The sequence below is a fragment of the Chrysemys picta genome, chromosome 3, assembly GCF_011386835.1.
Source record: "Chrysemys picta bellii isolate R12L10 chromosome 3, ASM1138683v2, whole genome shotgun sequence".
NCBI lineage: Eukaryota > Metazoa > Chordata > Testudines > Emydidae > Chrysemys > Chrysemys picta.
In genome coordinates this window covers 147,862,143-147,888,264 of record NC_088793.1, presented here as the reverse complement: position 1 = coordinate 147,888,264, position 26,122 = coordinate 147,862,143, and the positions used below count along the sequence as shown (strand labels likewise).

Here is a 26,122-nt window from a genome sequence, read left to right as displayed (position 1 = left end):
CATGTTTTGGCATAGACCCTGGACAATGAGGGAGCTGGCTGGAAAAGGCAGCTCAAGGGAGGCAGCTTGCTGCTCGGGATGAAAAGGGAAGCACATCCCAGCTGTGACATTTGGATGACTTGCATGCCTCTAACCTAAGGGAACCCACCAGCTGTGGGATTGGGGGTCGAGGCTCATTTACCCAGGACCTCGATGATGAGTCTCAGCGCCAGGCCCCAGAGCCTGGTCACCACCACCCCCAACTCACAGCTTGAAGGCGTCCCACTCAAAGGCAGACAGTGGGCAATGGCTGGTACAACTGAGATCTTAGTCAGCTGAACTGGCACTAGTGCCCAGCAAGGTTGGGATGCCCCTATCTGGCTTCAATAAAGTCTACTAAAGAGCGGTGGACGCAGGGTCCAGTGTGACTGTCTCTGGTCTTGCTCCTATCAGACTCACTATTAATGCAGTTGTCACTCTCAGGAAAAAGAAAGAGATGCTCACTAAAATTTCCATTGTGTCCTGTCACCCCATTCAGAGCAATTCCTACCTTGGCCATCCTCCTTACAGCCACTAACCAGGGGGAGTGCAGGAGACGAGGCAGCACGGCCAGATACAGGGAGCTACCCCAGCCCACCCTCCAGCTCCTCTTACACAAGAGCCTTCCAAACCCACTGGAATCAATGTAAGACAAAGGGGTTACAAAGAGAGCGCTGTAGCTCCCCGCAGCCATCAGAATGCAGCAGCTTCCCTAGGCCCACACACCAAACCTCCTTCAGAGCTTCCTTCTTCCACCTCCCCTCCAGCACTGCCTGCTCCCTTATTGGGCTGGATCTGCCCACGCAGACTGTATATTCCTCGGGGCTGGGACCTTGCCTTAATCCCGCATGTTTGTAAAGTGCCGCACACACTGGCTGGTGCTACAGACGTAAGAGCTGTAACCTGAGCAGCCCCAAACAGTCGCCCCCATCGTGGGCACTAAAGTCATCCACCCTGCCCAATGCCAAGGCTGTACACGGTAAAGTCCCGCATCTGGGCCGGGCTGCATGGTGCAGGTGGGACACCACCACCGTCCCTCACCCACCGCCCCAGGAATAGCTCCACCTCTGACAGGGAGCAGCGCCGCAGGGATTAATGACGCTTGCTCGGCTTTGGGGGAAAACACACCAAACACATTCTACCGACCTGCCCTGTTCCGAGGAACTGACAACTGGCACCTCTCTACTCATGCCCAGTTCACTGGGTGCCGCCAGATTCCTGTGCCCGGGACATTCATGCGTCCAAGACACGACACCGGTGGAGAAGTGGGACACACACGCCCAGGAAAGTACCTGCTTCTGTTACTCCACAAACGCCTGGGGTGACCATCAGCAATGGGGCAGGCTGTGCCCCGCGCCGGCGGCCTGGGCTGCGCACAGCGGCGGTAGTCTCTGCGGGAAGTAGATTTACACGTGGCTGGCATGAGAGAGACGGGGGAGCGGGTTGGCGGGGGTCGGGCACCGACCGCAACACCCGCGGTCCCATCGCCAGTGCCGGGGATCCACGTGCTGGGCAAGGAGCAGCTCGCCCTCCCCGACCCCCGCTTATCCACGAGCCAGGCGGCGGGTCAGACCCCCTCGCCCCCACCGGGATCCGGTGCCCTTCCTCTCCTACTAGCGGATGAGCCGGGGACTTGGCTTCCCCGGAGCGCGCAGTCCGCCCCTCGCCGGCTGAAGTCCCGCCTGTCCCGGTGCGGCAGCAGCGGCGGCGGTGCAGGAAGGGGGTCGGTGCCCCAGCATCACCCACCTGCTCCGGGACGGCTCCGCGTGGCCGCGCTCCGACGCGCTCTCTGTCCGCTCCCGCGTTGCTGCTGAGCGCCGAAGTGGTGGTGGGAACCACATGTAGCCACCGGGCTGGCCCAGCCACGCCCATTGCCCGCCTTCCTCTCCTCCCCAGGCTCAGCCCAACGCCCTCCCCGTTCCCTCAACTCCGGGCCGGTGCCCTCACTGCCCCCGGCACCTTCCTCCCCACCCTCTCCTTCCCCAGATATCCTCCCTCGACCCTCTCCTTCCTTGGCACCCCACCTCTGCTCCAGGCTGGCACCTTCCTCTGTCCCCCTCCAACCCATCCCTTCTCCGCTTCATGGCTGGCATCCTCCCTAGCTGTTCAATCCCCCGCTCCTCCTCCCAACCAGCAGTCCTTCCTCTCTGGCGGGCACCACCCCCGCCCTTGTTCTCTGCTGCCCACCCATTAAAGGGTTCTTTGCTCTTCCCCTCTGCAGGGCACCAGGTGCAGTCTCCTCTGCTCAGGAGCCAGCCCAGGGCCCAAAGTGGGTCATGGATATTTCCAAAGCTAGGGGCTGGGGATCTTAACAAGGCTCTTGAGTTGTCTGCCAGGCACCACAGCCCTTGGCAGAGGGCCCGTCTCCTCTTCAATAACCCCCACTCCGTCCTGGGTGCCTATTAAACAGGCAGCAGGAGCCAGGAGATGCCAGGGTGTATTTATCATTCCAGAGACTCGTGAGCCACCGACAACTCCTAGAAGTTCTGCTGGGAATCAAGCTGGCTTCCTCCTCTCCATTCATTGTGTGCTGCACAGGGGCCTTGGCACGAAAACAGGCTCTTTGCCCCCTCACCTGCTACTCCTGGGCTTATTCCCCAGCTGAGCTCAGGATCCCGAGGGTCACAGCACTGCCACCTCCACTGCAGCCCCATGCAGAGGAGCAAGAAGCCTCCAAAGGGGCAAAGAGCTTATTTTCTCATCCTTGTCCCCAGCGTGCATCAGCCAGGGAGAGGAATGCACAGGACCAGGAGCAGAACTGTTTCTCAGCGTCGCTGCTACTCCAAACAGCTGTTCTAGCATCACTCGATAATGACTGCTCTGCCCGTTTTTGGCCCCTTCCATGTGAGGATCCCAAAGCACTTTACAGACATCAATGAATTTAGCTTTGCAGGCCCGCTGCGTGGTTTAGTATCCTGCTCCTCAGCTTGCAGATGGGGAAACTATAGCACACAGGGTGACAATGACGTGCGTAAAGTCACATGGTGAGTCAGAGGCAGAGGATTCCTGGCTCCCAATAAACCATCCTTCCTCTGCTTCAGAACACTGTTCTTCAAAACCAAGTGGCATGGACTGATGGAGCCCAACCCTCTACGCACAACCTCCCCGGTGCGAGTCTCTGCCTACCTCATTAGACCAGTTCAGCTTCTGGCTGATGTCCCACATTGGCTGTCCCCAGGCTGGGTGCATGTTGCAATACATTTCCCAAAGCACTGAAACACGTATGCTCACTCTGTCCCAGACTTTGTCTAGACAAAGAGCTAAGGTGTGACGTTAGCACACGTTGGAGGGCAGAGAGACTAAGGCTATGTCTACATTTAAAATGCTAGAGGAGCAATTGCACCAGCTGCAAGCAGCATTCAGTGTAGACAAGACACTACCTCTGCCAACAGGAGAGGTTCTCCCGTCAACTTAGTTAATCCCCCCCCCTCCCCGAGAGGCGGTAGCTAGATCGACAGAAGAATTCTTCCATCAGCCTAGTGCTGTCTACACCTGCGTTTTTCAACCCCCTAAGAGACATAGCTATACCGATGTAAGTTCCTAGTGTAAAGTAGGCCTCGGCGTTAATTCAAGCAATTTTAACGTGTTAAAGGAAATGTGCCTTGGGCTAGTTAGGCCTTGGTTACACACCAGAGCGATGTCTACATTACAGCCTATGTCGGCAACATTTATGTTATTCTATCCCGCTGAGCGACATAAGTGACACTGTATCGGTACAGCTGCGCCACTGTAGCACTGGATGTATAGACATACCCTAATTGTATCACTTTAACTATACTGGTACAGGTAGTGCAGTGCAACCTCCTAGTGTGACACAGCTATATGCGTATAAATGTGCTTTAGACCAGTATAGTTAAGCTACACTGGTAAAAGGCACCTTTACTCCAACATAACTACATCCACAGGAGGGGTTGCACCAGTGTAACTATATTAGTAAAACGAAACACAGCCCTCGCTCAAATATGTGTACGTCAGACTTCAGCAAGCGAATATCACATCATAAACCTAGTCTAGGCAAAGGCCTTTCTGCTGAGGCTTGCCCCTTATTGTATGTCTGGACTGGAAAAAAAGGTGTATTCTTAAACTGAGTTAGCCATCCCCGTTAGAAATATCACTTAGCACCTAATCTAAATGCATTATAGAATCATAGACATGTAGGGAAAGCGACCTCAAGAGATCATCCAGTCCAGCCCCCTGTGCTGAGGCAGGACCAAGAATACCTAGACCCGCCCTGACAGGTGTTTGTCTAACCTGTTCTTAAAAAACCTCCAGTGATGGGGATTCCACAGCCTCACTTGGAAACCTAATCCAGAGTTTAACCTACCATTATAGTCAGAAAGTTTTTCCTATTATCTAACCTAAATTTCCCTTGCTGCAGATTAAGTCAAGTACTTCTTGTCCTATCTTTAGGTAGGTCATGGAGAACAATTGGTCACTGTCCTCTTTATAACAGCCCTTAACATATTTGAAGACTGTTACCAGGTCAGGTCCCTCCCTCAATCTTCTTTTATCAAGACTAAACATGCCCAAGTTTTTTAACTTTCCACATAAGTCAGATTTTCCAAACCTCTGACCAATTTTTTTTTTTTTTTGCTCTCCTCTGGACTCTCCAATTTGTCCACCTCTTTCTTTGCCATTGTAGGGGTTGACCCTCCAGGATGCACAATAGAAAGATACTTGTATTCAATCATCATTAGCGTTAACCCCTTACCCCATATCCATAGGTTAGTCATTACTCCTAGAGAGCTATTGTTTCAAGTTACCTGTCTGCAGACTTAGATGGCCTGCCACTGGGGTCAAAACACATCGTTATAATAAAAGCAACCTCTGCTCATGCCCTGGAAACTGGCACACAAAAGTAATCATATGCTCTCCGTACACAGCACCCCTTCCTATGTGTAACTCAGCTAGACAATGAGGTCACAAGACCAACAGCAATGGCAGGAAACGGAAACTGCAACTGCTTACCCCAAATCCCCGCTATTGCAGCTGTCTTACGTTATTAAGAAACACCCAAAAAAAAAAAACCATCCAACTTTTCGTCAGCTTCAGATGGTGGTAGAAATTAGAGATGGAAAAACCTCCAGTAGATCCCAGCCTCTCCGTCTCCTAGGGCAAGATTACTCTCTGCAGTCAGACTTCTGCAGCTGTGAAATATGTGCCAGAATCCAACCCTGGCTGAAGAATCATGCTCCAGCACTGCGCTTTCATTTAAAAAAAAGAAAAGAAAAGAAAATATGTTTGTAGCCCTTACAGTTGCAAAAAAGCCTTGAAAATATGATCCAAATGTAACCGAAGCAGTGATGCCTGGATCTGCAAACAGCCTGAAACAATAGGTCGGAGAGGGGTGAACCACCCATTCACCTCAATGAGGCACCGACTCTGAGACCTAGTGATGATAAAATTAGAAATCAACATTGTTATCTAATTTGCTGCTATAATTTTAGCAGAGGCATCCAGGTAATGTCCTTATCCCACAGTATCAAACCACCTCCACAGCTGCCCCTTGTCTACTCCATTGATACAGTTATGTATTTTAGTATAAAACTGTGTGGCAAATTAAAATTAAGTGGGGACAGCATAAAATAAACTGAATATCAAAATAAACAACACAGGGACTGCTGATCTGAGGATATTATTCATTTCAGATCCAAGTTCTTAAAAGCCTTCTTTTCTCACGTAAATGAAGCTCTTAACGAATCTCACGTCTGCTACATCAGAACGTTGCAGAATCAAGGGGTCACGCTGCAGAATTCAGGCCCATCTTGCCAGGAGTGTATGGAGCCTGTCCTATAGCCTACTTCTCAGAGCGTTCTCCCCTCTAGATTGACATGTCCTGAGTGATGGGAACTCTGTCAGGGAAAAATCTTACTGTGGGAATAAAGACAGACAGAACCTAAAAAAAAGACTCAGAAACCACCAGAAACAAACAAGATCAGACATAGACTTGCCCCTGCGCTTCAGCGAACCTAAGAGTTAATGATCTCTAACTTAATATGCCTTCTGTTTCAAGCGCAATGGGTCTGAGACGCACCAGTAGGTCCAACTGAAGTCTATGGGTGCTCAGCCCCTCTGAAGATCAGGCCCCGCATGTCCTCTTGAGACCTCTGCACTCAGGGCTCAGAACTGTAAACTGAAGCAAAAATCCAAGGTCACAATTTGCTGTAGATTCCACAAACACTCTGAGCAAGTCATCCACAAAGCTGTTATTTGTGCCCCTGTAATTTCAGGAAGCGAGTGCTCTCAGGGATGTGAACAGTCAGAATGCAAGGGGAAGGGAGACACCACTTCCATCTGGGAGGATGTTATAGGAAATTTCTACTTCAGGACCGGACGTTTATATCCTACCATATTCCCCAAAGGGTTCACAATCAACATAGTATTTAGTGCTTTCAAGCTTCAAAGTGCTCGACAGACATCATCTAATTCATTCACAGACCTTTGCAAGAGACGCCAGAGCTTCCAAGCACAGGAATTAATTTCCCTTCAGTAGAGTCTCTAGGCTTAAAATTCATTAGTGCCAAATCGCACAGCAGCCACCAGTGGCCACTAGGAAACACAAGCCTAGCACAATGTAGGAAATGGCAGAAAGACATAGCAGTTTTCATTTTCAAAGTGCTGTATGCACACAGAGGCCCTGATCCTGCAACTGGATCTGTTCAGGCAAACCCTTGGCCCCTGTGGATCTAATTGCAGGAGCAGGGCCTTGGGTGAGGTAATATCTTCTACTGGACCAATTTCTGTTGGAGAGAGAGACAAGCTTTCGTGCTTACACCTGAAGAAGAGCTCTGGGTGGCTCGAAAGCTGGTCTCTCTCCCCAACAGAAGTTGGTCTAATAAAAGATATTACCTCACTCATCTTGTCTCTCTGATATCCTGGGATCAACACGGCTACAACAGCACTGCAAGGCAGGTAGGCAAGTGTCATAACTATAAAGGGAAGGGTAACAGCTCTCCTGTGTACAGTACTATAAAATCCCTCCTGGCCAGAGACTCCCAAATCCTTTTCCCTGTAAAGGGTTAAGAAGCTCAGGTAACCTGGCTGACACCTGACCCAAAGGACCAATAAGGGGACAAGATACTTTCAAATCTTGGGGGGGGGAAGGCTTTTGTTTGTGCTCTTTGTTTGGGAGGTTGTTCGCTCTTGGGACTGAGAGGGACCAGACATCAATCCAGGTTCTCCAAATCTTTCTGAACAAGTCTCTCATATTTCAAACTTGTAAGTAAACAGCCAGGCAAGGCGTGTTAGTTTATCTTTGTTTTCTCAACTTGTAAATGTACCTTTTGCTAGAGTGTTTATCTCTGTTTGCTGTACTTTGAACCTAAGGCTAGAGGGGGGTCCTCTGAGCTCTTTTAGTTTGATTACCCTGTAAAGTTATTTTCCCATCCTGATTTTACAGAGAGGATTTTTACCTTTTTCTTTAATTAAAAGCCTTCTTTTTAAGAACCTGATTGATTTTTCCTTGTTTTTATATCCAAGGGGTTTGGATCTTGATCCACCAGGAGTTGGTGGGAGGAAGGAGGGGGATGGTTAATTTCTCCTTGTTTTAAGATCCAAGGGGTTTGGATCTGTATTCACCAGGGAATTGGTGAAGGTCTCTCAAGGCTACCCAGGGAAGGGAATTAGCTTTGGGATGGTGGCAGCGGACCAGATCTAAGCTGGTAGTTAAGCTTAGAAGTTTTCATGCAGGCCCCCACATTTGTACCCTAAAGTTCAGAGTGGGGAAGCAGCCTGGACAGCAAGTCAGTGTTGTTAGGAGAACTTACCCAAGAATGAAAACCCAAACAGCTGGGCTACTTCTTTAAACTCCACCCAGCCAACGACAACTTCTGGCAACTGCCAATGGCAGAACTGAAGCAGGCTTCACTCAGTTAGGTGAACTGAGTCATTTCAGGGCAGGAGCCGCTCAATGATATTTACGAACATCGCTGCCTTTGTCGCGTAACTCCCATCACCACACGAGACAGGAGTGCGTTTGAAGAAGGTGACGCTAATTCTGTTAAGTAGCCCTGGATCTGAAGCGTAATTAGTAACTCGCAGTTCATGTGGCAGGGTTTTCATTACAAGGCAGATGAATCACCCTGTATCCTGTGACTCCACCTAATCCACACGCAGCTAGGAGCCCCGGCTTGAGCAGCTACGGTCTTGCCAAATACCTTTCCAATAATATCTCAGTCACTGACCAAAACAAAAACAAAAACAAAAATGTTTCACACGCCATCATAGCACTGCGTCTAAGCTATTTGGCAGGAACAAACACCCACAGAAACCTAAAGTACCTTTGCTCAATCCTGCAGAAAACCAGGGCTTTGTGCAGGAATCAGCACTGAGAACTTTACAAATTATAGCTACCGCACATTGAGCTAAACTGTGCCCTGGATTACAACCACTGCCTTGGAGTCTAAGGGGAAGTAAGAGCCCCCCTTATATCCCTGCATAGCCTCCCTAGGGAAGACACACAGGCATAACTGGGGGCGGTGTGCCCACTATTCCTTCCTGACCTGACGGGGCAGGGCAGTGCGTTGGTTCCGGCCCCTGTAATGGTCTCATTAACACAGCTGAATCCTCATGGTGCCATCACAATTTGCTTTTGCTACAGGCCAGCAACAAATCTGGAGCACGGGGGAAGCAAAGGATGCTGTTCCACTCTAAAACCTCCCCCTGCACTGCTTCTAGGGTGGCACAGCTACATGCCAACCCCGCTTGCACCAGAGCCATGATCCAGCCCACTGGAGCTTCCAAAACTTTCTAAAGTGTGGAGCGTTGGACAGAAAACTCCTCACAAATGGGCCATTTGTTTCCTTCCCCTTCAGTTATTTTTTTTAACTCCATAAATAAATGTGCTACATGATCTTTTACACATCCCATTTCCTGCAAAATGTTTAATGAAAGCTTCATTTGTTTTCAGCCATTCAGTGTCTTCTACTTAAATAACAAAATCCAAAGGGAAAAAACAAACACCTGTCTCTGAGGGCAGCAGCAGAAAACGGGATTTGCCCTAGGCGTTGGGCAATACACCAGATCATCTCAGGATTTATTTTTCTCCCCTTGGCCAATATTTGATTTCTAGGGCCCGGGGAGCTGGTCAATGTTTGTATGAGCTCAGTGTGTTTAGAACCCTTTACACTTTGCACCCATATAGAAACTTTTGTCTGGAGATCTGAAGCACTTTACAACCATTCATTAACTAACCCTCACAACCCCTCGATAACCTGCAGAGTACGAGCACTACCCTGGCGCAACAGATGGAGGTGCAGAGAGATGAAACGTCTTGCCCAATGTCACACAAATGAGTCAGTGGCGTAACTGGAAACAGAACCCAGGAGTTCTAAAGTATCAGTCTCCCACTCTAACAACATGACAATATTCCCCTACTGAGCCTGGAAAAGAACCAAGCATCCGGACTTCCAAACCTCTTTAGCTACTAGACTTTGCTTGCTAGTGAAGGCCTGCTTGCTCCCCAATGCACAGGCAAAATCTAGCATTGCTGTTGTAACACAGTCTGGGGCTGCTTCCCTCCCCTCTATAGACAAGAGCAGCAGAGACAGGGATCTATAGACACTTACAAATGGGGAACCACAAGCCTGTAACTCTTATGCATTCCCATGCCCTTTGCCAGTTGGCACCAAGAAGTCCTGGGGTCACCCCTCCATCATTTTGTTCCAAAACAGAGCTCAGTTTAGAAGGTACTGGAGAGCATAGGAGGCTGGGAGCAAGGAGCCATTATCCTCTAAGCTACTGCTGATTCCAGTTATAGCTCCGGGCAGCAGTGATTGAGTTATCCCCTTCTGACAGATGTTCGAGGGCCTACATGTGAAGTGAGTTGGTGGGTTCTCAGCCCAGTTCCCGGTGAACATGTGTCCATGGCACAACATGGCACTTATTGGCCCACTTGCTGGCAGTTTCAGCAGAGGCCAAGGAACCACTAAGATGGAGCTCCTGTCTAGAGAGGGTCCCTGCAGAGCAGGGATGAGGAACACTACAGCAGCCTGGGCAAGTCCCCTACTCTGTGCATAGAGGCCATCCATCTGCAGAGTTCAACCTGGCACCTGTTGGCACCAAATCCATTCAGGGCTTCTCCAAGTGGATTTCCTGTTCTAAGCTCCCGGGGCCTGGCAGATATCGGCAGGATGCCAAGGGGTCACTCTGCTGCAAAGGGCTCTGCGAGAACAAAGGCAGAAGCACAGGACTTGCGTCATTAGTGTCCCATTAACACGAAAACAAGACCATAAAACCAGCCAAGCAAGACGCTCTGCCATGGTCTGCATCCTTGGGCCTGGGGAAACCCTCGCCGGCCGCAGGCTCTCTTAGCACACCTGGGGCCAGTTTGCTGAGCTAATCCCTCACTGCCAGTCAGGAGTCCCAGAATCTAGTCTCCCAAGCACACCTGGTCTTAACACCACTAGTCGTGCACTGCAGAGCACGCCATGCTGCAGTGGGGAAGACAGTAGCGGGGACACAGCTGCTGGATGGGCAAGAACGCTCACTTACCACATTCAGTGTAGGGCAGCTGCCTCCTTGAAGCCCCGCAGAGCTTTGGAGCCCCATAGTGGATCAAGCACTAGCCGGCAGCAGTGGCTCCTGCCCTGATCCTGAAACTGGAACATGCTAGCCTTGCCCTGGCTCTGGGGGAAATGGGTTGAGTGGTGTAACAGACATTTCCCACCTCAAAAATGGATGCAGCCGCTTAAATCACCAGCTGTGAATAGCACTGAGAATCAGGGGCTGCTGAGAAACCAACAGAGAGTTTGTTAAAAACAGAGAGGGGTGGTGGGTGGCAAGGAGCAGGGCTCAGGGCACAGCCATGACGAAAGGGCAGATCTGGAGTAGAATCACCCTCTGCATGTCCCTACAGATGCCGGAAATGACGGCCTTTTCACTGCTGTTCTTATAAAAAAAGGGGAAGGGGGATGTGTATTTTAATCAGCTGTCCCAAGGAATTCACAAGTGGCGCGGGAACTGTTTCAATTGCCAGCCGATTACTGACCATGGGAAATAAACCCACAAGCAGGGGCCTAGGAATTGGGTTAAAAATGAGACTTTAACATCTGTTGATGATTCATTTGGAGACAAAAATAAACAATACGAGTGTCTCTATTAAAAAACACAACCTAAGAAACAACAGCAGCCACCTGGTGTGTCCTTAGGTTCTGGGGAGGGGGAACAGAGCAGGGGTGATGCATTATTTTATTTTTACCTCCTCACTTTACCATGCTGAGTCAGGGATTCATGGGTATGGCAGATCCACCATCACATCTATTACCTGAAAGCTTAGAGGTTCCGTGTGAAAGAGCCGGGGGAGCTGGCTGGCTGGCTGAATATCACCTTGACAGAGGATGACAGCTGAATGCAGAACTTGGCCCTTGTGGGTTTGAACAGAAAGTGAGGGAGAGGTGGCAGGGCAGTTGGGAAACTAACCTGGTTTCTTTATGCAGGCTGGTTTGTTTCCAGGGAAGAATATGTCACAGTCCTCTCCCAAGTCCCGCCACAGCTTGAGTTCCATCTACTAGCATCACCACTCACAGTGGACTGTGCAGATCTTCAGTGTGATCTTCCCTCTCCTTTCTTGCATGATTCAACCTGAAGTGAAATAGTTAACAAGGCTGACGTTTACACTCTCCTCACCTTGCATCATAATTAACACTTCACTGAGAAGAATGGGGGCAGTTCACATGTCCTAGAGCACCTGTATCGGGCTCTCTGCAGACTCAGGCATTGCTGACATTTGTGTCGTGATTTTAAGTTTTTCCTTCACAATCTCAAGGGCTACAGATTTATTTTAGCTGAATGCTGAGAAGCTGCAGCACAAGCTGCTGACAGCAGGCGAGCATTCTGGTCTGCCCAGCTGCCATAAGCCAGCACAGTTCCACCCCTGCTTGTCTCTCCAATAGGCTTTTGCTAGAAGCAGCTGTCTAGAGCAGGCTGTGGATAAAAGTGAGGCTTCAAATCAGCAGAGAAATCAGAGATGGGAGATGCCTCGGTAGATTCCACCTAATCCCTCCCAAGGAAAGCAAGGCAGGATTAGGCCCTATAGCACATCCCCCAGGGCTCTGTCCAGCCTAGGGCCTTCTTCTCTGGACAGGCAATTCACAGCTAAGTGCCAGGAAGGTCCTCCAGACACAGCCTGCATGTTTCCCTTTCATACTTTTATCGCTGGCTCCCCAACACTGCACAGCTCCTAGCTAAGAGCCAAGCAGGGTAAGGTCCATGCTTTATTGTGGGGGCCTATACCCAGCCCTGGCCCCAATAGAAGGCCTAACTAACTAAACTAATCAATATTTTCACAGGGCTCAGTGGCAATGCCAATGCATGTGATGTCTGCCCTCTGCTGGGGAATGACAGAAAGCACCTGTATGTATGATTCCCTTCCTAAAAGCAGAGCAACTGTTGTGACTCCCTCCCTCCCTGCATGCAGACAGGGCTGCTCACTGTGTCCCAGATACCCTCTGGCGGATAAGAGCACTTTCTATGCCCCTCAGGAGCATAGCAAGGCAGCCTGCTTGTGCCTCTAAGCCCCTGATGATGCAGATGGAGATGCAATGGTTCACGCTGCCTATTGTGCCCAGAAGGCCACCCCAGACAGTAAACCCAGTGACAGGTGCTCAGACAGACTAATGGATACCAACCCTGTGCTTCCCACACTGGCCTGAGCTCCTGGCCCCTTCCCTCTGGCACCCGTGCTCCCCTCTGGGTGAGGCCTTTTGGGACTCTAGCCATCCCTGGTGTCCTGGGAGGGGCAGCGGGGGTTTGGGCTCTGCCTTTCCGGCTCAGCGGGCACAAACAAACCCACATTGTCTGTGTGTCAGGCAGCAGCCCTGCCAGGGGCCCCCTCATAGAACATAAGAAAGGCCGTACCGGGTCAGACCAAAGGTCCATCTAGCCCAGTATCCTGTCTACCGACAGTGGCCAATGCCAGGTGCCCCAGAGGGAGTGAACCTAACAGGCAATGATCAAGTGATCTCTCTCCTGCCATCCATCTCCACCCTCTGACAGACAGAGGCTAGGGACACCATTCCTTACCCGTCCTGGCTAATAGCATTAATGGACTTAACCACCATGAATTTATCCAGTTCTCTTTTAAACTCTGTTATAGTCCTAGCCTTCACAACCTCCTCAGGTAAGGAGTTCCACAAGTTGACTGTGCGCTGCGTGAAGAAGAACTTCCTTTTATTTGTTTTAAACCTGCTGCCTATTAATTTAATTTGATGACCCCTAGTTCTTGTATTATGGGAATAAGTAAAAAACTTTTCCTTATCCACTTTCTCCACATCACTCATGATTTTATATACCTCTATCATATCCCCCCTTAGTCTCCTCTTTTCCAAGCTGAAGAGTCCTAGCCTCTTTAATCTCTCCTCATATGGGACCCGTTCCAAACCCTTAATCATTTTAGTTGCCCTTTTCTGAACCTTTTCTAGTGCCAGTATATCTTTTTTGAGATGAGGAGACCACATCTGTATGCAGTATTCGAGATGAGGGCGTACCATCGATTTATATAAGGGCAATAATATATTCTCAGTCTTATTCTCTATCCCCTTTTTAATGATTCCTAACATCCTGTTTGCTTTTTTGACCGCCTCTGCACACTGCGTGGACATTTTCAGAGAACTATCCACGATGACTCCAAGATCTTTTTCCTGACTTGTTGTAGCTAAATTAGCCCCCATAAATAATATTGTATGTATAGTTGGGGTTATTTTTTCCAATGTGCATTACTTTACATTTATCCACATTAAATTTCATTTGCCATTTTGTTGCCCAATCACTTAGTTTTGTGAGATCTTTTTGAAGTTCTTCACAGTCTGCTTTGGACTTAACTATCTTGAGCAGTTTAGTATCATCTGCAAACTTTGCCACCTCACTGTTTACCCCTTTCTCCAGATCATTTATGAATAAGTTGAATAGGATCGGTCTGAGGACTGACCCTTGGGGAACACCACTAGTTACCCCTCTCCATTGTGAGAATTTACCATTAATTCCTACCCTTTGTTCCCTGTCTTTTAACCAGTTCTCAATCCATGAAAGGACCTTCCCTTTTATCCCATGGCAGCTTAATTTACATAAGAGCCTTTGGTGAGGGACCTTGTCAAAGGCTTTCTGGAAATCTAAGTACACTATGTCCACTGGATCCCCCTTGTCCACATGTTTGTTGACCCTTTCAAAGAATTCTAATAGATTAGTAAGACACGATTTTCCTTTACAGAAACCATGTTGACTATTGCTCAACAGTTTATGTTTTTCTATGTGTCGGACAATTTTATTCTTAACTATTGTTTCGACTAATTTGCCCGGTACCGACGTTAGACTTACCGGTCTGTAATTGCCAGGATCACCTCTAGATCCCTTTTTAAATATTGGCGTTACATTAGCTAACTTCCAGTCATTGGGTACAGAAGCCGATTTAAAGGCAGCTCAGCTGCCTCCCCACAGCCGGGTCAGGCTCAGGGGTGTCTAGTGCCCCGTGAATTGGGGGAAGGGCTGGGTTTGTGGGACTGGCATGACATGAGGCTAAATCCAAACTGCAGCTCCAGGGAGCCCCTGGTCAGTATAATCACCAGAGTAGTCTGGCACAGCTGGGAAGGAGGGGGAGTTAAATGTTGACACTGTTGGGGTCACACGGTCATTGCTCCTGGCCAGACCCCTCCTCCCACATTCATTTAGACCAAAGGACACCCCTGTATAGATGCGAGGAGACGGCCACTCGCTCTCTCAGGAAGCAGGGCATGGGCTGATGGCCGGGGGCTCCGCTCCCCCAAAGCCTGTAGGGGGCTTTCCACTCCACCCAGTTCACAGGCCCATGGGGGAGCAACTGGCCCTCTGCCAAGAGTGCTGTCTATGGTGCCCTCACCTGGACAGGCCAGCTTTGGACGTGATCTTTTCCCACCTCCCTCCTCCACGCCAGCAGCCTCTCCTGTACCTCCCTCCCCAGCCCCGCTTCCCTCGCCCAGGGCAGCAGCCTCTCCTGTACCTCCTTTCCCAGCTCCCCTTCCCCACGCCAGCAGCCTCTCCTGTACCTCCCTCCCCAGTCCCCCTGCATCACCTCCCTCCTCCTCGGTAGCAGCCTCCTGTACCTCCCTCCCCAGCCCCACTTCCTCACCTCCCTTCCCCACGCCAGCAGCCTCTCCTGTACCTCCCTCCCCAGCCCCCCTTCCCCACGCCAGCACTCTCCTGTACCTCCCTCCCCAGCCACCCCCACCCCAACACCCCTTCTTTATCACCCCCAGCACTCTTCACTCCCTTTGCCACTCCTCCACCTCTAACATTCCCTTCTTCCCAGCCTCTGCCCCCTGCCAGTGCAAGCGGCACCTTCACTCCCTCCTACTGCAATAATTAACCGCCTAATGGCTCCACTTCCCCAGGCAGGGGAGGCTAATTGCGGAGGGACAGCCCCGCTGCTGTGGTGCTGAGAGCAGAGTGTGCCCAGTGCCCACATGGCTGACTGCTCAGGCATTACATGCTCCCAGCAGGGTGCAGCGGGGAAGGAGATCCCATATACATCACCTGGGACGGACAGAGCTGAGACCCCAGTATTACATGGGCTTGTGGTAGTAGAGTGGTTCCAGGAGTGACCCGTGTTCATATGGGGCCCATGGGAGATTAGATGGGGTTTCCCAGCTTCCCGCTGCCCTGGGGTAGGTGCAGAGGGAATGAACTGCTGGGGGCACAGCGACACCCAGAGCCAAGCTGCCCACCTCCCATCCATCACCCTCACGCCATTACCCAGGTCCTGCCCCCTCAGCCACAGGGAAGCCCTTCTCACCTTGCCCGTCAGGCCCCAAGTGAATTCCATCGAACACCAGCGGTAACTTCACTGCCCCCCGCCCCAGGGCACTGGCAGAGCAGGGACCGGACAGACCAGTTCAGCAAGTACAACGTGCACATGAATGCCAGCTCCTTGGCTGCTGGAGCCAGAGCCCTGAGAAGGAGCAGAGCTCTTTGCTGAGAGTGGCTGCTGGAGGCCAGCCAGGCTCATCAAATACAATGAGGGAGAGATGGACGGCTGGGAAGGATCAAGTCCTCCGCATGGGGAGGGAGCTGTCACAGAGGCCCCTTCACTCCGAGACTGCAGGACAGCTCCCCTCTCTTCCATTCCTGCCAGCCATGGCAGCTCTCCCCAGCCCAGGACTCCATGCCCACTCCCATTGACCCACAGGACGGCACATACAACCCTATTTTATGGCACCTGCCACAGTGCACTCTCCGCCCTCATGCACCCATGTGCAGGTGGTGCCGCTGTAGCTGGCATGACAGTACTGTCTCCCTGCCTATGAGCTCCCCAGAAATGGGGGCTTCTTACAGATTTCTAAGAATGTGCCCATCACCGCGGCTTCTGGGCACACTTACAGCCCTTTAAAAATCAGAATGAACCATTCCCACTAAGCACTGCTCCCTCAAAATCCAGCGCCATGCTCCTGTGTAGCCACTCCCTGCACCTTGCACCCCAGGGCCTGCCAAGCCTGCACATGGCCCTGGGGTAGCAGGGTGCCAGAGGAACCCGGACTGCCCCTGGCAGGACGCACTATACCACTGTGTTTTCATCACCTGCTTGTCCCAGCAGCTGAATGCCAACCCTAACAGCCAGAGGATGAGAAAGGGGCTGGGAGACACCCCCACCCCCTCTAGGCTGCAATCAGATGCTTGTTCCTTGGCAGCACTAGAACAAACCAATGTCTGGGTTCAGAGCTAGCATGACCTTAGCTCACCCCAGACCAAGCTTTGCCACCAGGAATGCCAGACTGTAACACTGACAGCCTGCCTGAGTTCTGGGCTTCTGATCCAATCATGTTACTGAGCCACCTGTGTTTGGGGATGGGCTGGGATTTGGAGTTACTGACTCCGACATCCCAGCTATCAGCCCTGCAGGTGCTGGGTCTGGCTAACCTGCTTCCCTGCCAGGGATATCTGCTCCTCTCCAGCATCACACACACAGTGGATTCAAAAAGGCCTGCAGTAGTAAGCCGTGTTCCCACACCTTCTCCCCTTCACTGCTCAAACACAGAGCTCTTCCTGCCCTAGCAACAGAGAAAGCTGTACCCCCATTACCCGTAGACGCTGCCGCTATGGAGCTATCCCTCCCCACAGACTCAAGCTCCAGCCTCTTACTCTTCATTTTAAAGAGATAAAGTCTCTAGCTGCTACGGTTATGCACAAAATCTTTCAATGCAGCCCTAGTTGCCTGCCTGAGTCTGCACACAGCCTGAAACAAGAGCTCCAAAAGGTTAACAGATCTCCTGAGTATCTTTCCCCAGTATTTATCTTCTGTCTAAACAGAGGAAGCTGATGCTTAACCCATGTTTTGGGAAGGCAGATCTTATGCGTGATGCTTCAGAAAATGTTTTCTCTTTAGATCGAAGCAGTTGCTGAGCTGTTATTAAACATTCCCCAAATGGCTGGAGCGCTCCCCAGCCTTAGCAGCTCCTGCCATTTTTACCATCATCTCAGTCATGTTAGCATGCTCCCAAGCAAGAACACTGCACAGAGGCCAATATGTACAGTGCCATGACAACGTATCACAAACAGGGAGGAATTAATCTGCAACATCCAAAAGTAATTGATCAAATCTTACAGCAAAGGAGAAACGAGGGAAAGCACCTAGCCCTCCCCATATAGCACCCTGAGCAATTTCCCCCTCCTCCAAAGAAGACCCTGGCAGCGTAGCCTGAGGTCAGCAGACCTGGACTATTTTGGACTTGGTGGGGAAGAGAACTCCAAAGCCAAGAGGCCCGTACAGAGAATACCCTGCCCTCTGCCCCTTCTGTTTCATACCGAGCAGTGCCACTACCTCAACTGCAGCAATATGGCATGGGGAAGAGCAGGGCCGGCTCCAGGGTTTTTGCCGCCCCAAGCGGCCAAAAAAAAAAAAAAAAAAAGCCGCGATCGCAATCTGCGATGGCAATTCGGCGGGAGGTCCTTCGCTCCGAGCAGGAGTGAGGGACCGTCCGCTGAATTGCCGCCGAATAGCTGGACCTGCCGCCCCTCTCCGGAGTGGCCGCCCCAAGCACCTGCTTGGCCAGCTGGTGCCTGGAGCCGGCCCTGGGGAAGAAGCAGTCTCTCAAATAGGCAGGTCCTGGGCCATCTGGGGCTTTCCTGGTCTTAAACTCCATCTAGCCATCCACAGCATGCATCCTGGAGCACTGTTGGCATGTGCTCCTGGTAAGATACACCACTGAGTAGGCAGCACAAGCTTCTGCCAGGATTTAAGATGCAGTGTGATGCAGCAATCCAATCCTGAGGTGGCAAAGGCATGAATCAAAGTAGCAAAGTCCCCATGGACAAGAAAAGAACGTGTCCTATCTCCTCCTAGCCAGATACAAACGAGAAAAGGTCTCCCATACTAATGCTGAAAGCTGATTAAACAGTAACTGGCAATCTACCCAGCGCCTGGGTTGGGAGCACTAGTAACACATGACAGGCAAACATCCCCACCTTATCTTTTTGTTGCTATCCGCAACCCACCAACAATCTCTACCCTGAACTCAGCTAGCTGGCTCTCAGCCAGGCTGAAGTCCAGTTAAGCACTGGAAAAGGGACTTGCCTGCACCAGCTGAATGGGAAGAGATAGGAACTGTTATAATTATTGGGCTTAAAAATGTACTTTATTTGTAAGCTTAAATGTAAAAAGTATGTAAAAGTTTATAAAATGTTACAATGATGGATCACTCTGCTTGCTTGCTTGGGAATTAAGTACGGAAAATAGGTCAAGTTGTTTTTAATACTAAGTGCTATGAACGAATGCAAGAAAACCAGACACGCAAACTAAATTAGTCTAAACAGAAAAAAGCCAACTAATATGATTTAAGGACTGTTAAAATTAAATTAAATAAACAACAAAAAGACAGGACTCCTGAAATCAACAAACTAAAATTAGTGCGGCGAATATGAGACCTAATTGGTGGACAAAATAATGAGAGATAAACTATGCCACCTGCTTTTTTTCCTTTTGGGTTTTTTTTAAAAAGAGACTTTAAAAGACCCAAACAGCTTATTTTGTTTTATTTTATTTTTCCCAGCCCCCAAGACAGAAGAAGCAGATCAGGCTGAAAGCTTTTTTCTTGCGCTTGTTTAAGGAACTTTGTTTTTTATTTGTGAGTTAAAGTTCAAACAGTGCAAAGGCTAATCAACACCTTTATCTCTTTTTGCCCTTAAAATCAATACAACAGACCACAGGCCCGGATTCAGAGAGGGGCTTAAGGCCATGCCTAACTTTAAGCACATTGACTTTAATGGGTCTACTCACAAAGTTAGACATGGCCGCGAAGCAGGTCTGAAGACACTGCAGCCTGGCTCTGCAGGTGGTTATGAAAGCCTGCCAAGCCCTGAACAGAAGGGTCTATCAGAGGAACAACCCTCTCCCTCCACGCCCCAGGAGAGTGCATGGCCCCCCTCACGGGACAAAGGAAGTTGGCTCCCAATCCCATCAGTACGGGGAGTACTGGGCCCTGGTGGCGTGATCCCATAGGGCTTGCTGCGGGAGAGAGTAAAGTCCTGGAGTGTTGTGTGCTGGGCACAGTTCACAGCAAAGTCTGCAGCAGCGACGAGACACAGAGTCTTAAGGCCCTGCTAGCAGCTCCTTCCATCCTGGGTTGGGAACAGCCTTATCTCAATTCCAGCTCTTATCACCGGTGGCTTTCTGGACTCTGCGGAGGGGCCAGCAAGAGACCTGCAGGGAGGGGGCAGAATTCTCTCTCCCTAGCAGCGTTCCACTCATTCGCTCCCTGATTGCCAACCCCTGGCTTGCTGACTTTAAGAACATAAGAACGTCCATTCTGGGTCAGACCAATGGTCCATCTAGTCCAGTATCCTTCCTGTCTGTGACAGTGGCCGGTGCCAGATGCTTCAGAGGGAATGAACAGAACAGGGCAATTTCAAGTGCTCCATCCCCTGTTGTCCACTCCCAGCATTTAGAGGCTAGGGACACCCACAGAATGGGGTTGCATCCCTGACCATCCTGGCTAATAGCCATTGATGGACCTATCCTCTATGAGCTTATCCAATTCTTTTGAACCCAGTTAGAGTTTTGGCCTTCACAACATCCCTTGGCAACGAGTCCCACAGGCTGTGCATTGTGTGAAGAAATACTTCCTTTTGTTTGTTTTAAACCTGATGCCTATTAATTTCACCTCATGAAACTCTGCAGATCATGAGATGTGCTCATGACTCAGGAAGGCCCAGTCTCACAGCAGCCTCCCTCACTTCAACCACCTAGCAAATGGTGACAGCTCTGCCCGGTCAGAGAGAAATGCCCCTGCTAGTACCACTGGGCTGCACCATCTCTTTCACTTGGCCCATCCCCTGCCTGGGACCTCCATGGTGGCAGAGGTTCTCCAGAGTAGAGCCAGGGCACATTGTCCGGATGAGTGGGGGTATGGTGTGTATCCCTGTCCACAGAGGTCTGCAGCTCCAGACCAGGAATTCCTGCATGTTTCACTGCCACCAAATTCACCATGGCAGCAAACAAGCCAGCTGACAGCAGCAGGACCAGGCACATCCCAGCTCCTCCTGGTGAGTGGGTAGATACTTCTCATGAACTGCCACATGGCCTCTCTGAGCCCCGCTGGGCTCTCTTGGGAGCAGCCACTTCTGGGCTAAAGCACCTGCTGGGTGACAAAGTGTTAAAAGTGAAGTGGCCGGGGAAATCAAGCTCCCTTCCCTGAGGATCCTGGATGGCAGCACTAACCTGACTCATCCCAGTCATTGCTGAGCAAAGAGGAGGCATTTATGGCCTAATATCTGAACACTTACAGTGGCACCAAAACTAGAGGAAGAAAAGGTCTGTTGGTCTCCTGGGGGGTCTCCTGAGTGTCTCAGACAGGAGACACTCAGATCTCCCCTTTGAGAAAGCTAGGGAGGGAAATCTTGTGACCCCATGCCATGTAGAGCGCAGGACTTGTCCTGCACTGTTCCCTGACAGGGATCAGGGTAGCACATGAGGCACACGGGAAATGGATTAGGTGGTTTATAGACTTAAATTCCTCTGTGGCTTGATGTATGTAGGTAAGAGGACAAGAAAGTTAAACAGGAGGGTGAGTGAGCACAGTGCTAATCACCCATGGGATCAGGGAATGGAGGGAGACGGTGAGCAGCATCAGGGAAGGAAGCTGCCCCTTTGGGCCTCTGCTTCACACCATGCGCAAGTGGAGCAGCAAAGTGAACTGGACAAGATCTCCGCAGCACAAAACTACACACAGCAAGTGAAGAGCTCCAGAGGTCTTGGCCACTTTGCTTTGCTGTTCTACTCACTCGCACAGTGGAGTATCGGGAAAAGGGGGCAGTACTGGGACTGGAGCAAGTGGGGAATTCGGGGGTGGTGGGTGTAGCTGGTGAGGTTTAGAAGTAGCAGATTGGGCTCTATCTCCCTTGGCAGGAGGCAGTTTTGAGGTCCAGCTGCATGGGGCCTGCATTGCACCAGGGAGGTGGCAGGGAGCTTTCTTAACGGTTGCTCCCCAACAGAAAAGCTGGGCCTGTAGTGAAAGCCCAGGACTGGGAGTCAGGACACTTGGGTTCTATTGCCAGGTTTGGAAGGAAGTGTTGTCTTAAGCTGTAGTGGTTAGAGCACATGACTGGCAGTCAGGCAGGACTCCTGGGTTCTATTCCCAGGCTGTGTCACCTCGGGTGAGCCTCCTAATGTAATTCTAGTCTGAAAAGTGACTCTCTGCCCATTGCCTCTCTCCACTGCACTCACAGAACCAGCCTGCGGTACCATCTGAGACAGACAGCCCCAGGAAAAGGACTGGGGCTCCAGCAGCCATCCTGGGAACTCACTGCATGTGGCTAAGTATCAGGTGGTAGCCGTGTTAGTCTGTATCTACAAAAACAACAAGGAGTCTGGTGGCACCTTAAAGACAAACAGATTTATTTGGACATAAGCTTTCGTGGGTAAAAACCTCACTTCTTCAGATGCATGGGGCTGACTCACTCTTTCCGTTCTCAGCTGATTGTAACTCAGAGGTTGTCCCCAGGGCAGCATCACTTGAGCAGCTGACACAGCAACCCATTGAGCAACAGACTGCCCCTCTGGGCTTTGTCCCTGGGAAACCAGGAGGAGTTTAAAGCATCACACAAGGATGCATGTGGCTGAGTGTTGAGCATCAGGCCCATCCGCTTCCTTAGGAGAGGCAGCTTCAAATGGGGCTCAAGGCATACTCCTGTGCCCAGAACAGGAGTTGGCATCCTCACTGGGGAAGCCAGCTCGCTGTTCTGGTCCCAGAGTGGCCCCTTGGCAGAGTTTGGATTGGACTGTGTATAGAAAGACAAGGACTGTTCCCACTGGCAGGGGTTGGATGGGCTTGCATTGGAACTGAGTCAGCAGAAGGGGGTTACTTGCTGTTTGTTACCGAACAATGCCCCTAGAACCTGGTTTATTCCACACTGAGAGCCCCATCCTCACGATCCAACGTGGCTGGGAAGCAGCGCAGGGTCCCTCCAACAACCCATGCTGACAGCTGACCTGGAAGATTAATTACTCCGCAATGCAGAGGGCTGGTGCCCCGGCATTAATATTAGCACTACAGTCAATCCTGGCCCTGCATTTTATTCCTGTCAGTCACATGGGCAAGGTTTGCAGCCATCCCAGCGCTACGCTACAGACCCACTTGCTTTGATCACTACCTCCCCTCCCCTGTTTGTTACGCCTACTTGTTATGGCAGGGATCAGATCTCCTGAATATCTGTGCAGCACAACCGAGTCCACACTACAAAGGGGCTGTGGCAATAATCATCCATTGCTTCCTACAGTACCTTCCGGATGAGGGTCTCAGCAAGCTTTGCAAACAATTAATTCAGCCTCACAATCCACCCTGCTGGAGGGCCCCAGGAATCTCGTTTTGCAGAGGGGGAAACCGAGGCACAGACATAGCTAGTGACTTACCCCCAGTCACACAGCAAGTCTGAGACAGAACCCAGGAGTCCTGGTTCCCAGCCTGTGCTCTAACCACACTGACAAAACACATTCTTGTACTCCTGAAGTCAAACTCTTCACTGCTGGACAAGTGCCCAGCTCACCCTTTCTCCCTCCCAGTTAGCTCCCTGCTCCAGCTTCTCAGACTGCCTGACACCTTGACCTTGCTTTGCTGCCTCTCTTTCCCCAGAAGAACGCCTAACTCCCGGCACCGCCCCATCCCTGAATACAACCCGTCACAGACTGTGGACATGCTGCTCCCCCCTGCCTGGAGGCAGCTCTGGGTGGGCAGTAGGACAGGAGGGAGAGGGGACTGAAATGGAACCAGACACCGCACTGCAGGGACAGCTGCTGCATGAACTGCCAGCAAGCTGTGTGGCCCTTTAACAGGATTGCAGACTAAAGCTGTGACCTTGAGACCCCAGAGCATGGTGCGCACAGGCAGTACCTGCTCCTTCTTCCTGTCCCTGTCACACACACTGGCACCATGCAGAGGGCCAGACTCAGCCATTCAGAGCTGAGCCTAGCTAACAGGCTCAGGATTTGCTGCTCATGCCCGACCCTACCCAGGAGCTCAGAGTGATAGAGAAAGTCCAGTGGTGCAGGGGCACCCAACCCGAGCATTTACAAGCGTGTTGACGTATAAGCTAAATCTGAGCACGTGTGGGACATCAAAGGACAAGTGAACCATTACTTAGGGTCTGAAGGGGAGGCTGGCACGGGGAGGTCAGTCCATGCATAGCTGGGATCATGCACAAAGGTGGGAGAGAGAGGAAAAGGGGCCAGGACATAAGGAATGAGACTCGAGATGCAGGCGAGGGCAGAGCCGAGTAAGGTAGCGGGGCAGCAGGGATGATGCAGTCTGAAGGCTGGCCCACAAACAGATTTTGTACTGCTAAACCAGTGCAATGCCCTAGTATGGATGCAGTTACAGCCCTATAAAGGTGCTTATCATAGTATTGTTCCTCTGTCTGACATCAGGCTCTTGGCACGGTGGCGAGGGGGCTGCACAGTTCTAACTATATGTTCTAAACCCAGAGTTAGAATAGAATATAGCCGGTGTGTAGATAGACTGACCAGACAGCAAACGTGAAAAATCGGGATGGGGGGGGGGGTAATAGGAGCCTATATAAGAAAAAGACCCAAAACTCGGGACTGTCCCTATAAAATCGGGACATCTGGTCACCCTATGTGTAGCTAAGCCACGCGTGGGGGGCAGGGCGGTGACTGTGAATGAACCGGAGGGGGCTACGCAGGAATCGGGGGGGCAGAGCGAAGGGGGCTGCGGTGACCGACGGGGCAGGAGGCCGGGCAGAGAACCCCGGAGAGCCGCCAAGCCCGGAGCAGCACCAGCCCAGGGAGGGAGACCGCCCGCCACACGTGGGGCTGGGAGCACAGTGGCCGCGCTCAGGGTTACACAGAGCAACTTCCGACACGTGTGCAGACCCGCGACATGTCCCCGCAGCGAGGCGGGAAGCAGCGGCACCCCCGGGCAGGCGGGCGGGGAACTCCGCTCTGCGTTTGCAACCTGTAGCGTCCCCCTCCCCTTCCCCGGTGCCTGGGACTCCGCCCGGCGGGGGAGCCGGGCCGGGCCGCGCCAGCCCCGGGGCACAGTGGCGGCGGGTGCTTACACGTCTCCCGTGGCCGCAGGGGTGGCTGGTTCCTTCTCCCGCCGCCTCTCGCTGGCAACTCTCAGCGGCAGCTAGCGGTCCTCGCTCGCCGCTTCCCGGGCTGGGGAGCGGGGCTCCCCCCGGGTCCTAGTGCTCGTCTGCTCTAACAGGCTGAGAGTGCGGGGGTGCTGGGGCACCCTCCACAGGCCACTGCCCCTGGCCCCTGACCTGCACCCCCCCCCCCGCTATCCCAGGGCTGGGCTCCCCTCACACAGCTCTGCCAGGCCCCCTCACCCCTGACCTGCAGCAGAACAAAGTGGTTCTGGCCCTCGGTGGGTTAGACGGGTGAGGGGCCTGAGAACTGTCTCCCCCCTTGTCCGGCCCTTTCCCCAGTCTGGACATCTACCTGACTGAACCCAGCCTTGACTCTTCAGCAAGTGTCTGCCCCTGGTTCTCTCCGTCCGCAGCCCCTCATCCCAGAGAAGAGAACTAAGACATCTCAAGTATCAGAGGGGTAGCCGTGTTAGTCTGAATCTGTAAAAAGCAACAGAGGGTCCTGTGGCACCTTTGAGACTAACAGAAGTACTGGGAGCATAAGCTTTCGTGGGTCAGAACCTCACTTCTTGCATCTGAAGAAGTGAGGTTCTGACCCACGAAAGCTTATGCTCCCAGTACTTCTGTTAGTCTCAAAGGTGCCACAGGACCCTCTAAGACATCTCACACACCAGCACTCCCTGGCCATGAGGGGACATCCCAGCCACTCAGATCCCTTCCACGTTTGCCACCATTTCCTTGGTTCCCGAGGCCAGGGTGCCTAGGGCTGGACTCAGATCCTTCTCCAGGCAATGCGGTGGACCTTCCCCTGCAGGATCTCCCTCCTGGCATGAGCCGACTGAGGTGCTGCTTCTTAGAGCAGCAGTTCTCAAAGTTTTGTACTGGTGACCCCTTTCACATAGCAAACCTCTGAGTGTGACCCCCCTATAAATTAAAAACACTTTCAAATATATTTAACAACATTATAAATGCTGGAGGCAAAGGGGGGTTTCAGGTGGAGGCTGACAGCTCACAACCCCCCATGTAATAACCTCACGACCCCCTGAGGGGTCCCGACCCTCAGTTTGAGAACCCCTGTCTTAGAGCTTCCTGGGGCAGGGCAGGCCAGCCCTGTGAGTGACAGACAGAGGCTCCCTACCCCAGAGCAGGGGGCAGTGGTGGGCATCCCTGTGGTGCAGCAGTTTGCCCTGAGAGACAGGGGACACCCTGGGACAAGGACTAGAAGAGCAGCTCCATGTAGCTGGTTCTGCTCGTGCCTCCTTCCCAGGGGCCCTTTCACTTCCTCATGTGGTGCAGGCCAGCCCAGCATATTAGCCTTTCTACAGACATTGGGGCAGGAGGCTTCAGAGCTTTGCTCAGCTCATGGTCCTGGCTCAGTGGGGGAAGGTGCAGACCCAGAGGGGAGAGGCCCGCCCTGTGGAGCTGAGCTGGTGCCTCTGTCTCCAGGATCACCCCACACCAGAACAGCCAAGTTACCATCATGAGAGCACAATCTGTGTTCCCAGAGCTGGGCTCCCAGGCCCCCTTATCCCCCGTGCTCCAG

The 26,122-nt window shown here is 51.7% G+C and overlaps 1 protein-coding gene across 8 annotated transcripts in view; it reads right to left on the bottom strand.

The window, feature by feature from the left end:
* Positions 1 to 26,122, bottom strand: part of SLC29A1 (solute carrier family 29 member 1 (Augustine blood group)) — a 57,144-nt gene that overhangs the window by 30,732 nt on the left and 290 nt on the right. Inside the window, exons 1-4 of one of the 8 annotated variants that reach the window (XM_042848477.2) lie at positions 24,547 to 24,684; positions 11,437 to 11,598; positions 10,510 to 10,746; positions 7,785 to 8,196 (exon numbers count right to left, since the gene is read on the bottom strand). The gene's annotated coding sequence lies outside the window, so the exon portion shown is untranslated. Of the gene's footprint in view, positions 1 to 1,310; positions 2,119 to 5,697; positions 5,890 to 6,052; positions 6,152 to 7,784; positions 8,197 to 10,509; positions 10,747 to 11,281; positions 11,599 to 24,546; positions 24,685 to 26,122 lie in introns of those variants that run through there. The other 7 variants (XM_065589252.1, XM_005296323.5, XM_065589249.1 and 4 more) reach the window with 7 other exon arrangements.